Source organism: Ovis aries, chromosome 1, assembly GCF_016772045.2.
Source record: "Ovis aries strain OAR_USU_Benz2616 breed Rambouillet chromosome 1, ARS-UI_Ramb_v3.0, whole genome shotgun sequence".
NCBI lineage: Eukaryota > Metazoa > Chordata > Mammalia > Artiodactyla > Bovidae > Ovis > Ovis aries.
This window is the reverse complement of record NC_056054.1, coordinates 29,598,279-29,611,128: the sequence shown is the minus strand read 5'-3', so window position 1 is coordinate 29,611,128 and position 12,850 is coordinate 29,598,279. Positions and strand designations below refer to the sequence as shown.

Here is a 12,850-nt window from a genome sequence, read left to right as displayed (position 1 = left end):
ACTAACACTTTCACTTTCGTTTCTTTCCCTTCTTTCATGCTACTCTAGGGCTCTGGATCTCTTCTTCCACAGGAAAGCAAGGAGAAAACTAGTACCCCAAGCTGTTAGCAAACAATTAAAACTCTTTAAAATCCTAAAATGATGCCAAAACACAGTATGTCTGGTTTTTACACACAACACCTCTCACTCCTCTATTTTCCTAGTGTATAAACACACACACACACACACACACACACACACACATACACTTTCCTGACGGTCCAGTGTCTAAGAATCTGTCTTCCAATGCAGGGGACGCGGGTTTGATCCCTGGTTGGGGAACTGAGATCACACATGCTTCAGGGCGGCTAAGCCCATGCGCCACAACTAGAGAAGTCCACACATGGGCTGGGTGCTACCTTGAAGAACCAATGGAGCAAAAAAACAATAATAAATTTAAAAATAAATAAACACATACACAGAAGCATTTGACAGAGCAGAGCATACTCATGGGCTTCACCTTGCCTAGTGGGCATATGCCAAACTGGAAAAATAGAAATAGATGTACTTTAAATTTTATTTTTCCTCATATGTATCTGAAGAAATAATGGGGAAACTGTCAGGAGAAAGTTGGATGTGTATCCAGCAATATTGGGTCATTGTGGTCATTTGGTGATGGTGCTGGTTCAGAACAGAGACATCCCTTCATCTTTCTCAAAGGTTTTCTGTTTCAAGGTTGCTGTATTGTTTATCCCTCCTATTTTTTTGTTTGTCTTAGTTTTGACTTTTTAAAATAATTTTTAATTTAGTTCTTACTCCCTTTTTTGTTTGTTTTTTTGGCCTTGCTGCGTGGCATGTGAGGTCTTAGTTTTCCAACCAGGGGTTCAATCCACACCCTCTGTAATGGAAGCGTGGCGTCTTAACCAGGGAGGTCCCTATCCCTCATCATTTTGAATATTGTGTATTCCAACTAAACATATCTTCCTTTCCTCTGATTCTACTGACAATCACATCTTTAAATCTTTTAAAACTATAGCCAGACTGCTCCAGATAAAATACCTAACTGATTGATGGGGGTGTATTTGGGGGCAGCACTGGTAAATCGCTCAGTGGGATTAGGTAGCCATTGGATATTTAACTGAAGGAACTGCCTCCCATTGTTCTTGGCTAACTTCCTGCCTAACATTCCCAAACCCAATACAAGGGAGGACTTGGGAACTTGTCACAGTCTTTATTTCTTCCCTCTCTCATTCACAAAATATTTAGCATGCATTTATGTTCCACATACTGGAGAAGGAGGGCTTAATCCAGCCCAGAGCTGGCTGGGACCCAATGGGTAAGGCCGCCTAATTCCATAACCAGTCAGCTTTGCCGAGGCTACCCTTCCAAATTAGCCCTCACTGGTAATACAGGTGCTATTTTAATGTCTGTCTTTACCCTTTTATTATATTTCTTGAAACTGTTCAGAACCTGAAGGGCTAGAGGAATGCTGCTGTGTGTGTGTGTGTGTGTGTGTGTGTGTGTGTGTGTGTGTGTGTGTGTGTAGGGGGAAGTCCCTTGGAGTTGAGGAACAGGTACTGTCTAAACAGCTAGAGACAGGATAGCATGGCTCCAGTTCTAATAGAGTTTACGTTCCAAAGGAGGAAGACAGTTGATAAACAAAGATCAAAGGTAAATTCCAATAATGGCAGGTGCTAGCAAGAAATGAACTGTGTAATGTCACAGAGTAAAAGAGTGGATGTCTTAGACTTTCAGTAAAGAGGAGGCTCTCTCAGGAGGTAACACTGAAGTGAGGCTGAATGATGACAAGACACGTAAATGAGATATGTGAGGTTTTCAGGAAGCAAATAGCAGTTGAAACATCTCTGGGGTGTGAAAGAGCATGGAGTATGCAAAGGAAGATTTGCATGGCATCAGCTTTATTAATAAGATGGAGAGTGAGATGAGGTCAGAAGATAGGCAAGAAGCAGATGACATAAGAGAAGGAATTCGAATTTTCTTTTCATTGTGATTAGTAAGCCTCCTACTAATTTTCAGTAAGAGATCTGATATGATCTGATTTACATAATTTTAACTTTTTATTATGAGATAATTATAGACTCATAGGAACTGCATAAAACTGTACAGACAGGCCTCCTGAATTTTCATTCCTTCTTACCTACCCTCTGTTAGTATCTTCTATAACTATATATTTATATATAATACAAAAAGTACATACATTGATATAGTATATTTATAACACCACCATGAAACTGACATTGCTGCAATCCAGACAGCTTTTCCAGATTTCAACCATTATATAGTTATACTCATGTGTGTCTCTATTGTTGTTTATAGTCGCTAAGTCATGTCATAAGTCTTTTGGGACCCCATGGACTGTAACCTGCCAGACTCCTCTGTCCATGGGATTTCCCAGGCAAGAATACTGGAGTGGGTTGCCAGTAATTTCTTCTCCAGGGGATCTTCCTGATTGAACCCTCGTCTCTTGCATCTCCTACATTGGCAGGTGGATTCTTTACCATTGAGCCACTAGGGAAGCCATGTGTGTCTATGAAGTGAAGTGAAGTGAAGTCGCTCAGTCGTGTCTGACTCTTAGCGACACCATGACTGTAGCCTACCAGGCTCCTCCGTCCATGGGATTCTCCAGGCAAGAGTCCTGGAGTGGGTTGCCATTTCCTTCTCCAGGGGATCTTCCCAACCCAGGGATCGAACCCAGGTCTTTGGCATTGCAGGCAGATGCTTTACCATCTGAGCTACCAGGGAATAGTTCTAGGCAATTTTATAACATGAGTAGCTTTGCCTTCCCACTCCAGTGTTCTTGCCTGGAAAATCTCGGGGACGGGGGAGGCTGGTGGGCTGCCGTCTAAGGGGTCGCACAGAGTCGGACACGACTGATGTGACTTAGCAGCAGCGGTAACAGCTTTGCCTTACCATCACCACAGTGAAGATGCAGAATTATCCAATCATGTGACCCCTTTGTAGTCACTCCTACCCTTTCCCCCAAAGCCCTAATCCCTGGCAGTCACTAATTTGTTTGCCAACACTATATTTACAACATTTCAAGAAGACTAAATCAGTGGAAGCATACAGCATATAACCGTTTGAAATGGCCTCTTTTCACTCAGCGCAATTCCCTTGAGATCCATCCAACTGGCTATTTATGTCAATACTTTGTTTCTTTTTATTGCAGAATAATATTCCATGGTATGTATGTACCACACTTTATCATCCAGTGAAGGAAATCTGGGTTGTTTCCAGTGTTTAGGTATTATGAATAATATGAACGTTTGGGTGCAGGTTTTTACATGAATCTAAGTTTCATTTCTCTGGAAAAAATGCCCTTTTATCATGAATTGAAGCACATCCGGGTTGTTTCCATTGTTTAGGTATCATGAGTAATATGAAAATTTGTGTGCAGGTTTTTACATGAATCTAAGTTTTCATTTCTCTGGAATAAATGCCCAGGAATTCAACTGCTGCATAGTACTGTAAGTGATCTTTTCGTGTTAAAAGGAACTGCTGCTTTCTGTAGTGACTATACCATTTTACAGTCCCACCAGCAATCTATGATTAGTAGTCCAGTTTTTCTGTATCCTCACCAGCATTTGGCATTATCACTATTTTTTATTTTTGCCAGTGTGCTAGGTATATAGTGATATCTTATTTGTGGTTGTAACTTACATTTCCCTAAGAGCTAATGATACTGAACATCTCATGTGCTTATTCGTCATTTTTATTTCAGTGAAATGTCTCTACATGTCCTCTGCCCATTTTCTAATTGGACTGTTTGCTTAATATTTTCTACCATCTGTAGCTTATCTTTACATCTTCTTAACAGTCTTCATAGAGTAAAAGTATTTAATTTTGATGCAATCAAATTTATCATATTCTCCTTTAGGGTTTGTTTTGTTTGGGAGGGGGTTGTTGGGCTTTTGGTGTGAAGTCTAAGAAATGTTTACTTCATCTTAAGTTCTAAAGATTTTGTATGTTTTATCTAAAAGTTTCATGGTTTTATGCTTACATTTAAATCTTGGACCTATTTTGAGTTAATTCTGTGAGGATTAGGTCAAAGGTCTTTTATTTTTTAATTTACCTTCTTTTTGCTTAAGGGTGTCCAATGGCCTTAAAACCATTTGTTTAAAAGGCTATCCTTCTTCCATTGAATTGCTTTTTACTACTTTCTCAAAAATTACTTGGACATTTTTGTATGGGTTTATTTCTGGTTTCTCTATTTTATGCCTTTGATCTGTATATCCTTCTGTCTTGAGTACTTTAGCTATGTAGTAAACATAACATCAAATAGAGTGAGTCTTCCAACATTATTCTTCCTTTTCAAACTTGTTTTAGCTATTCTAGGCCCTTTGGTTTGATATATATGTTTTTAATATAAAAAATGATTGCTAGGACTTTGATAGAAATTTCATTAAGCTTATAGATCAGTTCGAGTTGAATTGAAATGTTTACTATGTTGAGTTTCAATAAATGACCACTAGATGAACAATAAACGAAATGGTATATCTCTCATTTGTTTAGATCTTCTTTCATCTGCATTTTACAATTTATAGCATACAGATCCTGTACATGTTTTGTCAGATTTATATCTAAATATTTCCTTTTCTGTGGAGCTTTTGTAACTGGTATTGTGCTTTGAACTTCAGTTTCCATATACTTTTATCTGTATATAGATTTTCCTGGTGTTTTCATCTTATAAACTGCTACCTTATTAAATTTATTTATTCTAGGATTTTTATTTTTTCCTCTGGGGCATTTTATTTACATGTATGTATTACATCCTTAGCAAAAGAATTAAAAGAGTTTCCCTCTTGTGTGTTTTCCATCTTGCTTCTTCATGGTCCCTGATACCAAGTGAGGTTATCAGTATATTGAAACCAAACTGATGAGACAGGAGCAGGTTATTCTGCCATTTTTCTAGGTTTTTGAGTGGCACATCAAATCTTGGGCTGATCACTCCACATTTATTTAGCCTGCCTGTGAGGTTTACAGCAATTTTCTCAGCCCTGTGATTATAGATTATTTCAAATTTGCCATTGTAACCTTACTTTATCATCACAGTCAGAAATAGACGATGACTTTGGAGTACAGCCTAATAAGAACTTGTCATTTGCCTCTCTTTTCAGCATTGTTGATACTCTTGACAGCATCATCCAGGACATTGATGCAAACCAGTATGATAGCATGGAAAGAGGATTTTGTTTTGTTTTGTTTGGGGAAATTTTTTTGTAGATTCCTTGTGGCTGTCTATATAGACAACCCTGTTGTCTGCAGATCAAGACAGCTTTATTTCTTCCTTTCAAATATGTATATCTTTTTTTTTTCTCTTTTCTTTTTCTTGCTTCATTGTGCTAGCTAAAACTTCTTGTACTATGTTGAAGAAGAATGGTGATAGTGGGCATATTTGCCTTTTTCCTAATCTTGGGGGTTATGCATTTAGTTTTTCATCATTAAATATAACGACACCTGTAGAATTGTAGATTATCCTTCTCAAGCTGAAAAGTTCACCCTCTATTTCTATTTATTGGAGAGTTTTCATGATTGTATATTGAATTCTGTGAAATACTTTTTCCGTCATCAATTGATATGACCCTGAATTTTCTTTAGGCTGTTAATATGGTGTATTACACTGATTAATTTTTAAAATACTGAACTAGCCTTGCATTCCTGGAATAAACCCCACTTGGTTATAGTATATACATTTTTTTGTACATAGCTAGATCCAATAGTTCGGAGAAGGCGATGGCACCCTACTCCATGGAAAATCCCATGGATGGAGGAGCCTGGTAGGCTGCAGTCTATGGGGTCGCAAAGAGTCGGACATGACTGAGCGACTTCACTTTCACTTTTCACTTTCATGCACTGGAGAAGGAAATGGCAACCCACTCCAGTGTTCTTGCCTGGAGAATCCCAGGGACAGGGGAGCCTGGTGGGCTGCTGTCTATGGGGTTGCACAGAGTCGGACACGACTGAAGCAACTTAGCAGCAGCAGTAGCACATCCAATCATTAATATTTTGCTGAATATTTTTTCACCTGAATTCATGAATATTTTTTCATCTAAATCCATGAGTGATAGTGGTTGATAAACATTTTTAAAAGATTGCTCTGATTTCTTTGTGGAGAATAGGTAGAAGAGCAAGACTGGCAGCTGGGAAATTAATTAGATATTTTTCTCTTCTCTCAACCTTGAGCTCCCTCCTCAGCCCTAACAGTCATTTGCTTTTTAAATTAAATTTTCCTCTTTTGGGTCCAATTAACACCATAGTGTGGGCTGCCCTGGTGGCTCAGAGGTTAAAGCATCTGCCTGCAATGCGGGAGACCTGGGTTTGATCCCTGGGTTGGGAAGATCCCCTGGAGAAGGAAATGGCAACCCACTCCACTATTCTTGCCTGGAGAATCCCATGGACGGAGGAGCCTGGTGGGCTACAGTCCACAGGGTCTCAAAGAGTCAGACACAACTGAGCGACTGCACTTTCACTTTCACACCATAGTTCAAGTTCAACTGAATATAACCCTGGTGATCCCAACCTACCAGCTCCAGTGAGTTTGCTCCAACTCTAACAAAAGGGAATTAAACTCTTCACTCTAGCCATGTAAGTCTTTGTTGAATGTGCCATGTACCTTATTTATGTCTTATCCTTCCTTCAATATCCTCCGGAAGTCCTAGAACCTCCATAAAGCTTTCCCACCCATTCCAGTCATTGGCAAGCATTCCTTCCTGTCACCTCCGACAGTTCAACTCTCTATGCTCCTCGTTTCACTTCATTCCATTCATTCATTTATGCACTCAACAAACATTAATTCAGTGTCTACTATCTTGAAGGCACTGTGTAGATACCAGGACACAACTGTGAACAAAAGAAACCCAGCTGCCTTTCCTAATGGAACTTACAGTCTAGGGAAGGACACGGCATTAAATAGATAAAGATTTATATAGAGATATATTACACACTCAGAAAGAGTGATACAAATCAAGATAAGTGCTATGAAGAAAAAATATTGAATATTTAGAACAAAAGAATAGACTACTTTTATTTTTTTCTGTGTATATTCCATTTTAATAATTTCTTTGAGAATAGAGATCATATTTAATGTCCCTTGGCCATGGTAGGTATGCAGTGGGTGTTTATAATGACGAAGTAGCAATGAAGGAGAACAGGATGATCTGAGGATGAATCAAGTACCAGGAGCTGAAGAAATTCTACTTCTCTTTGCATCCCTGCAAAAAAAGTAAGCAACCTACAGAATGCCTTCTTATTGTGTTGGTTTAAAACACAGGGAACCATCTCTTCGTGTGTTTTATCTCTGGCAGGGCTCTGAAAACTGTTTTAAAATGCCTACCTACTTACCTCAAATGTCCATGCACACCTATCCTCTCTTCAAATTATTATTTTCTAGGACTGTGCACAATGGAGTGCTGCTAAATGTCTAACTGACTACCTCAAAAGAAAAAAAAAACCAGATTTGTAGCATTTGCTGATTTCTGTGGTGTAAATACTCCCACCATGGCCAATTTATAGCTACCAAGTTGTCACTAAACACAGGGATGGGAAGAAATGAACAGTACCACATTTTTAGAATTCCACGGATACTGCAGACATAAATAATCTCAAGATCATAGTTAGCAGTGAAATGTATTAAAATGTTAGGAAGTGGTGAGCTTTCTGGAGCTTATATGACCTTTTTCAAGATAATGTATTTAAGTTAATATAATTCTATGTTAATCATGACTATGTTTCTCAGCTGACTCACACTGTTCCTAAAAATTTAATAATTTGCTTTCATGAGATGGTAAGCTCCAGCTCCAGGACCCCATCTACTGTGCAGCTTAATTGACCCATATATGTTCCAGATGGAACCCAGCTATGCTAAATTGGGTCTTTCATTAGACAAGAGGGGAAAGTGAAGTTGATCTTACGAAGCAACTCTCAACTTTCTCCCTCAGCTCTGCGAAACAATTGAGGGTCAAACTAAAAGTCTCAGTCAGACGATATTTCAAGTCAGTGGACCAACCCATTTCTGACCTCTTCTCCCTCGTCTGCCTCCACTAGAAAGGCTAAAAAAGCTAAGCACTCATTTTCTCAACTTACAGTGAGGCTGAGTTGCCGATGGAACATGAACCTGCTGGGCAGTTGAGAGTGGTCTGAAAAACCTTTTTGCTTTCCTAATGAAAAGACTAGATAGATCTTTTACTCTTCCTTTCTGTCTCAGATATGAATATGATGTCTGGAGCTGCAGTAGCCATTTTGGAACCATGAGGCAATATGGGTGAGGCAAAGGCCAAGAGAATTGAAAAGCTACTAGCTGTGGATTTTTTATTTTATTCAGTGTATTTATTTGGAAAACAAAACAATACACTAAAGATAAACTTGTCAAAAACAAGTCTTATGAACAAGCATTTAAAATGTTTAACATTGGACTAATACAATAACAAAATTGACTTGTGAATTTTTGAAGATTGTTGTTGTTCAGCTGCTAGTCATGTCCAACTGTTTGTGATAGAAAAGGTCTAATTTGGTTTAAATAAGCTCTGAAGCACCTTTATGAAACTTACTTTGCTCAATTGGTATGATTTTAAAGACATTATGTGTATATTAAAGTGAAGTGAAAGTTGCTCAGTCGTGTCTGACCCTTTGTGACCCCATGGACTGAGGTCCACCAGGCTCCTCTATCCATGGGACTTCCCAGGCAAAAACACTGGAGTGGGTTTGGCTGTGGATTTATTGGTCTTCCAGACAAAAACCAAACCAGCAGACTCCTTCAGACTTAGTGTTACATGAGGGGAAAAGCAAATTCTATGATGAGTTTTCTGTTATTTACAGCCAAAACTATTCCTAGCCCATATAGACAGGAATTTCATCAGTTTTGCCTTCCACCACTCTAAGAGCTGGAAATAGAATGAGAGGAAAGGCAACTGATAGGCCAAGCATGGTGCTGGCTGGCCTTTCATACTTCATTCTCTTTAAGTTTCACAACAACACTATGAGAGATGACATTTATAAATATGTGTAATTTATCAGGGTTAGTCATACTTTAAAGGAAGTGTGTTTTAAAGGAAGATTTGACAAAGCTGTGGTTACATGGACCTTGAAAAATTAACTTCAGTGTGAATTTCCAAAGGTTTGAACACGTATTCTTCTTCAGTAAATGAAAAGTACATCAAACATCTCCTTTGGATTAATTAGATACAAACTGCCTGAGAGACATAGCATCCACACTACCTTCTGCCAAGTAACTAAGGACATTTGGTTTGACTAATAAACAGTGGGGAACACTTCTCCTTTTATCAAAGCTGGCTTGGGTTTCAAGGGAATTTAGAAAAGATCTATCTCCCTTTCGGCATCCATTAATGAAGAGGAGGAAGTGGTACTTTCTGTGGGGTGGACTGGTCAGAGGAGCTTTCCCCGGGGATCTAGAACTCTCTCAGTGAGAGTTAGAAGGGAAGTGGAGGTGAGCACTGCATTCCTACTGCCCCATCAATCAGCCAGGAGTTAGAAGTCCCTGTGCCTTGATAATGTACGAAGGAAACCCTGGGATGAGACAGGAGCACTGGGAAATCGCAGAAGGTGCCAAGGGAGAAAAATGGGGGTGGAGTGACAGAAACCACATCAGAAATTGCTGAAAGAGCAGGGGACGTATTATTCCACCTCAAGGAATGGAATTCCTACTGTCCCGTCACTCATTAGTCATTCGGAGGAGAGAGGTATTTACTGAGTGTCTCCAATGAGCTAGGTCCTGGGGATGGAGCAGAAATTAATAAGTAAATGTAGCTTCTGCTGTCATGGAGTTCACGGTCTAGTCGAGAAAACAAAAGGTTAAAACAAGTTATAATAAAGTAGCAGGAGAGTTATAATTAGTGAATGCTGTGATTTATATTCATTGTCTCCCCTTTTCATGGTGTGATTATGTGGTGACATGGAATGCGGAGAGAGCACTGGACTAGAGCACCTGGTGAGCTCTCTTTAGTTCAGTTCCAGATCTTCTCCAGCTGTGTGTCCTTCGGTAAATCTCTTTACCCTCTCCATCTTTCTTTTCCTTTAAAATGAAGTCAAATTAGTTGGTTATGATTCTATTATTTATACCCAAATATAGTAGCAGTAACTTTTTAAAAATTATTATTTATTTTTGGCTGCACTGGGTCTCCGTTGCTGCGTGTGGGCTTCCTCTAACTGTGGCGAGCAGGGGCTACTCAGCGGTATACTGCAGTGGTGCACTGCCTTCTCATTGCAGTGGCTTTTCTTATTGTTGGGCGTGGGCCCTAGAGCAAACAGGCTCAGCAGTTGTGGCACACAGGCGTAGTTGCTCCGCGGTATGTGGGATCGTCCCAGATCAGGGATTGAACTCATGTCTCCTATATTGGCAGACAGATTCTCTACTACAGAGCCACCTGGGAAGCCCTTTCACCCTGCTTGGGACAGGCCCTTCTCAACAAGTACTATTTATTTATTTTTCAATGTATTCAAAGGAGCACCAATTACACAGGCTGTTTCTAGGTTTTGAGTTAGAAAAAAATAATGAAATACTTTGAGAAGTGCTTGATGAAACAAAATTCTCTCCCACGAGACTTCCCAGAGTCTTCAAATTTGCCTTATGAATTTCCAGCTGGGTCAAGTAACATGACCATAGGACCGTGTGTCAAGGAGCAACTGTGAAGACATCTTGGGAACTGCTCTCTGTCTGGCTGATGCGCCAGTTCACTGTGGCCAACACAGCTTCAGTGAGATTGTGACCATCATCATCGGTTCCTTTTCTAGCCAAGCAAATGTCTGCAAGGTGTTCACGCCGCTTCTGACGACTACTGGCTGTGGGACTTGCAAAAGTCACGCCAGTTCTTTGAGTCTCAGCTTCTTCATCGGTACGGTGATGATGTTAGACTCCATGACCTTTTGGAACCCATCCAATTGTCGAATTCTCTGCTTGCGGGACTGTACAAGGTTCTGGGAGACTGAATGTGCAGTATTTGGACACTGGGCCTGTGAAGGCCAGGAAAGGCCCAGGCTGGTGTGTGGGGAATGGGAGGGGAGCTGGGGCACTGCAATCACAGCTCACGGCAGCCACTGGAATCACCTCCACTTTTTGGAGATTTTTCTTCCAGCATTCTGGCATAACAATATCTGGATCATCTCATCTTTTTAAAATTAAGGTCTCTCATGCCACTAGACTCATCTACCTTTCAGATTTTGATGGAACAAAACTAGAGACTCAAAAACCAAAAGGTTAATGTAACTGAATGTTTGCCCTGTGGATCCTCAAATGCCAAGAAAACCTAACAGAAAGAGTGAAGACTGTATGACTCAGAATTCTGGAATCCTGAGCAACAACTTTGTCCTCCTTATTCAAATTTAACCAAGACAGCTGTCAACGAGCTGTCAATCCCTTCTCTTGTGCTCTCCTCAAACTAACCAACAGGAAATCTTCTTAGGGGTGCTTAGAAAGTGTTAAATGAAATGACAAGAGAATGAAAGGAAACCTTTTGAAAACTGCAAATGCTCCACAAATATATTATTTTTATCATTATTCATAACGTTTATTGTAAAGTAATTAACCTCCAATTAAAATAAATTTATATTAAAAAATTAACATGTCCAAATAGGGAAAAAAATAAAATAAAAAGAAGATATTCAGAAAAAAAAAAGTATAATTTTGCTTTACCACAGACATTACTTCAGGCAAGTAATTTATCAGCTCCACCCTCCACATAAAATGGATGTGGTAATAGATGGGAAAGGTTAACTAGAAAATGACGGTGGACGCCTTTGAAAATTGAGGGTCACTGTAATACTTCTTAATTAGTAGTAACCATACAATTGTGAAGTTATAAACAGATCTGCATCTGAGCAGACCCAGAGCCTCTGCTACTTTCTCACTTGTTGCCATTTTGATTTATTCCATTAGTTCCGGTAGCCTATAATTAGCACAACACCCTAGAAAATTAATCCACACTGGGGAGTCAGCATTAGGGAAACGAAACAGACTTCTAAATCGTAAATTGAAATCCTGACGCTAAAGCCTGACAGCCAGGTCCTCCTGGTTTCAGAGGAACTAAAAGCCTCAAATCCTGAGTTTTCACCTACAGAGAGGGGTGTCCATGTTTCTCTTTTGAACAACTGAGTTTCAACACTACTCTCAAGGCAAACATATTCCTTATTCAAAATTTTAATCAGAGAGCTGTAAGCTGTTATATTATGACTGTACGTTTTTCAGAAAATATAATTGAGATAAACTGCCCAATTCTTATCTCCTGATAGAAATTCTGGGGTCAGCCTGAGCAGGAGGGTTCTGAAGGGCTGAGCTAGCAGAGGAAGTCTTGTACTGGAAATTGTGAGATTACTGAAATCTGAACCCATGGACAGAGGGCTCCAACGTGCAGGAAGGGGTACTAAACATTACTATGGTCAAGAGGCCACAGGTAGATTAGCCACAATATGGAAAGCTGGAGTACAGGACCCGCTAACCAAGAATAGGGAGATGGAAATGAGGACCAGTAGGAGAAGGCGATGGCACCCACTCCAGTCCTCTTGCCTGGGAAATCCCACGGACGGAGGAGCCGCATAGGCTACTGTCCATGGGGTCGCTAAGAGTCGGACACGACTGAGCGACTTCACTTTCACTTTTACTTTCCTGCATTGGAGAAGGAAATGGCAACCCACTCCAATGTTCTTGCCTGGAGAATCCCAGGGACAGAGGAGCCTGGTGGGCTTCCATCTATGGGGGTGCACAGAGTCGGACACGACTGATGTGACTTAGCAGCAGCAGCAGCAGCAGCAGCAGAATAAAAATGGGAGTGTGTGCTTGGGGCACCTCTGCCTGAACAGGCTTTGCTTTCTTGAGCTGCCATGTAGTGTCATGTGCAGGTGG

The 12,850-nt window shown here is 40.1% G+C and overlaps 1 pseudogene; it reads right to left on the bottom strand.

Moving 5' to 3' along the window:
• Positions 1 to 3,539: 3,539 nt before the first annotated feature.
• Positions 3,540 to 10,872, bottom strand: LOC121818597 (small ribosomal subunit protein uS8-like; annotated as a pseudogene).
• Between the last annotated feature and the right edge of the window lie 1,978 nt (positions 10,873 to 12,850).